At 45.8% G+C, this 4431-nt stretch overlaps 1 non-coding gene across 1 annotated transcript; it reads right to left on the bottom strand.

Moving 5' to 3' along the window:
• Nucleotides 1-2451: 2451 nt before the first annotated feature.
• LOC129634674 (U6 spliceosomal RNA) lies at nt 2452-2558 on the bottom strand. Its single transcript, XR_008705843.1, has one exon. It is a non-coding gene; the product is annotated as a U6 spliceosomal RNA (small nuclear RNA).
• Between the last annotated feature and the right edge of the window lie 1873 nt (nt 2559-4431).

Below are 4431 nucleotides of genomic sequence, written 5' to 3'. Positions count from 1 at the left end.
AAATGTGGCGCACGGGCTCACTTGCTCCGTGCAATGTGGGGTCATCCCAGATCCAAGGATCCAACCCATGTCTCCTGCATTGGCAGGCAGATTCTCTACCACTGAGCCCTTAGGAAAGCCCCTTTTCTCTGAAGCCTTTCCTGACTCCAACACCCCACGTGCCCCACTTTACCCCAAACATAGCTCTATGTCAGCACCTTCAGCGCTCTTAAACTAACATTTATGTTTAAAAAAAATATTTACTTATTTGCCTATGCTGTCTTATCTGTGGCACACACGATCTTTATCTTCATTGCAGTATGAGAACTCTTACTTGTGGGTTGTGGGATCTAGTTCCCTGGGCAGGGATCAAACCCTGGCCCCCACATCGGGAGTACAGAGTCTTAACCACTGGGCCAACCACCAGGGAAGTCCCACTTATATTTAACTTTGGGTCTTGTGCTACACTGGCTGCTCCTCAGGGAAGCATCTGTCCCCGTCTTATTTAGAGTACATGAGTGACCAGGGGATGCCTGAGGTGTGTCCTGACACTGAGTTCTAATCATGAGATCAGGGTGTCTCTACAGACACAGCCCCCTGCCTAAGCACAATCGTGTGTCCTTCGAGGCTGGCATCAACATTGCTAAAGGGAGAAGATGCCAACCAGAGTCAGGCCAAGGCACATGTGGAGGGTGAAAATCAGCTGTCTCTATGGCTGGTGTATTCCCAGAAACCAGGGCTCTGGGGGCGTGCCTTGGGCAAAGGAAGAGCACCTCAAGTGTGGTACCACGGGAAGAGCCTGAACTCTGGGTCTCAGAGATCTGCGTTCAGATTCTAGCTCTGCCACTCATGGCTTTTGGCCATGAGCAGCTAGCTCACCTTGTCTCTCTGAGCCTGTTTTCCCACCTGTCAAACCCTACTTGACTGAGTCACTGCTAAGATGAAAAGAGATGATCTGTAGGTTGTGCCTGGGACACAGGAGTTTGGTCAATAAAAGTTAGTGTCCTTCTTTCTTGTATTTCTGTCATGTTGGTCACATGCAATAGAAATCAACTCTGTTAACTAAAGCCAAACGAGGAATTTATTTGTAAGAGTGGCAGAGACTGCTTGCTGTCCCCCAATTTCTGTTATCCCTTTCTCTCATGGTAAAGTAATTTTTAGCTAGGAACATAGTTGCTTGGCTGAATACTGCATTTTCTCCCCCAACTTCCCTTGCAGATTGGCATAACCCAGTGACAGTATTCTCTAGAGAATGTGATGTGACCAGAAGTGATTTGTACAATTTCTGGGTCATGTCCTTAAAGGGAAGACACATACTCACCTCTTTCCTCATTTCTTCTGTCCTTCTGGCTGGAACAGGGATGTGCTGGCAGGAGGTGGAGCAGCCATACTGACCTATGAGGTAGCAGCTGAGTGTTGAGGATGCAGAGAAAAAAGACAGAAAGAGCCTGGGTTCCTAATGAATTATTGGAGGGAGGCTCTGCACCCGCTCAGACTTTAAAAGGCAAGAGAATTAAACTGTTATTTGTTCAGCCGTTGTCAATCTTCGGATTTTTGTTATAGCAGCCAAACCTATATACTATCTAATACTCAGTGCTTTAGACTGTATACCCCTAAAATTTGTATGTTAAATGCTAACTCCAATATGGTGGCATTTGAAAGGGGGGGCCTTTGGGAGGTGATTAGGTCATGAGGACAGAGCTTTCATGAATGGGATTACTGTCCTTATAAAACAGACCTCAGAGAGCTCCCTGGCCCCTTCCATCATGTGAGAACACAGTGAGAAGACAGACAGTAGTTTTTGCTAGAAACAGAGTTGGCCAGAAACTTGATCTTGGACTTCCCAACCTCCAAAACTGTGAGACCGAAATTTCTGTTGTTTACAGGACACTCAGTCTATGGTAATTTTGTTTTAGCAGCCAAATAGACTAAGATACTTAGTAAACCACAAGGAACTCACGGTATCCAAAAGAGAGCCAGACAAATGTTTACATTGTTTCGACTTTAACTATTGTTGGTTTGACAGTTGTCTTTGTGACAATTGTCTTTGGACTACTCAGTTGACTCTTGTGTTACTTTGATATACACACATCATTTTGTTTGTTTTTAGTATATCCTAACATTTGGCACAAGATATTCCAGGCTCTTCTTGTAATTTCCATGCCTTAGCCTTGGACTTATTCATTTGAATAATGAGTTTCAGTGGTTTAGTGGAGAATGGTGATTAGAAACCATGACCTATGTGCTATGTACGCTTATTGATACCAAGCTGACACTGCTTCTTGGCTTTCTGGCAGACCAAACTAGGCAATATACATGTATATATGTGTGTGTAGGCATGTATAGGTTAATACACACATCTAATGCCAACTCTTCCATCTATACATCCTTTTAAAAACCATGAATTTATACCAGCATTTCTAAATCCAATTCAACATTCAGAATTTAGTCTTTCCTTCTTTTATTTTCTTTTTAAATATGGAATGCTTCCTGAACTTTCACATCATCCTTGCACAGGGGCCATGCTAATTTTCTCTCTATTGTTGCAATTTTAGTGTATGTGCTGCTGAAGTGAGCACGCCCTCTTTTCCAATAGGACATTACTCTCTTCCCTGGTGGTGAGCAACTGGATCCCATTATCTTCACTCTATTTCCGTGTTTGCTTGCTCCCCTGTTTGTACCAATTCCTTGACCACTAGAACTCCCCGGCCCTGCTACGTCCTCAGCTTGGCCGAGGGAAATGGGGACAGACCAGATGCACATCTTAAGATAATATCAATCCCTTTGCTTTCCTCCCCCCACCTCCACTCCCCATCAAATAGCCTCCTTGTTACAATTTGGGCTCCATTTAGCTTGCTTATAGGCACTTATTTCCCAGGTGGCACTAGTGGTAAAGAACCCACCTGCCAATGCAGGAGACACAAGATACTCGGATTCGATCCCTGGAGGAAGATCTCCTGGAGGAGGAAATGGCAACCCACTGCAGCATTCTTGCCTGGGGAATCCCATGGACAGGGGAGTCCGGCAAGCTACAGTCCATGGGGTCACAAGGAGTCTGAGACGCCTGAAACAATTTAGCGCACACACACACACAGGTACAGAACAAAGTAATCTCTAGGCCACAGGGAAGCTGAGATTGGATTTGCCTTCTGCTTGAAGAAAGAAGGTGCTCATCAAAAGGACTGGACTGCAGGGCGCCTTTGAAGGAGGACACTGTCCAGCACAAAGCCTGGATGCTTCTCTAGCCTGAGCCCTACTGGGCAGACAGGCGCTCAGGTAGCTGTTCTTCAAGAGCATCCAGCTAACGCCCTTCCCATCTTCTGATCCCATCCTCTATTACCATCACCACCACGCAAACAGCATCCCTGCCAGGTATCACGCTGACAGCTTTGTGTGTGTTCTTTCTTTTCAGTCCTCACAGTAATATTAGGGGGAGGCACCATGATGGTCCGTATTTTACAGATGAGGATAAGTCTTGGAAAAGTGAGGGAACCTGCCCAAGGTCACGTGACAAGCATCGAGGTCATTACTTGAGCCCTTGAAGTCCAGCTCCGCCAGCTCCATTGTCCTGCTCTGAGCCCTTGACCTCTCACTTCAGTCTTCTCTTGACCTCCACCTGTCGTTCTGACACTGCCCATGCTCTGGCTAGTTCTAGCTTTGTCCAGGAAATTGAGTCCTGGGTGCACAAAAGCTGTCAGTGCCAAGCTTTTAAAGAAATACCACCTTGTGATATTTAACATGTGCCTCCCCAAATATGTAACATACATGTGTGTGTGTGCTAAGTCGCTTTCGTCGTGTCTGACTCTTTGCGACCCCATGGACCATAGCCTGCCAGGCCCCTCTGTCCACGGGATTCTCCAGGCAAGAATACAGGAGTCGGTTGCCATGCCCTCCTCCAGGGATCTTCCTGCATGAGTAGGTGGGTTCTTTACCAACACCACCACCACCTGGGAAGACCAATGTAACCTGCATACACAAGTCATAAAACAGTAATAAAAGAATCCCCATGCCCCAAACCTACTGCCAACTTAAACATACACTAACAAATGCTTTTTAATTAGGCTTAATCTTTTATATTTTTAGAGAGCCTTTGTGTTTTCAAAATGCAAAACCTTTTTCAATTTAATCTCCTCACTGCAAAGCTGCATATCCCCTGTGGATTAGCCAGCTCCCTCCCTTTGTCATCTTTTCTCTGAGGGGTGAGTCCCTGGCTGCTGTGTGTGTGTGTTTCAATCACATTTCTGACAACAAGTCCTATGGGTCTTGTCCAACTTTACTTTCAGATACATCACGAATCTGGCCACCTCTAGCCTTCTTCCCTAATCCAAGTCATGGGCAAGGCTGGATCCTGGCAGTAGCCTCTTAGCTACCATCCATCAGGCAACCACAGTGAGCTTTTAAAAAAAAAAAAAAGGAATCAGATTATGTCCCTTTCCTACTTGGTCCTGACCC

This window comes from Bubalus kerabau, chromosome 19 (genome assembly GCF_029407905.1).
Source record: "Bubalus kerabau isolate K-KA32 ecotype Philippines breed swamp buffalo chromosome 19, PCC_UOA_SB_1v2, whole genome shotgun sequence".
Lineage (NCBI taxonomy): Eukaryota > Metazoa > Chordata > Mammalia > Artiodactyla > Bovidae > Bubalus > Bubalus kerabau.
Note: the sequence above shows the minus strand (reverse complement) of the source record. Positions and strands in the feature narration are given on the sequence as shown.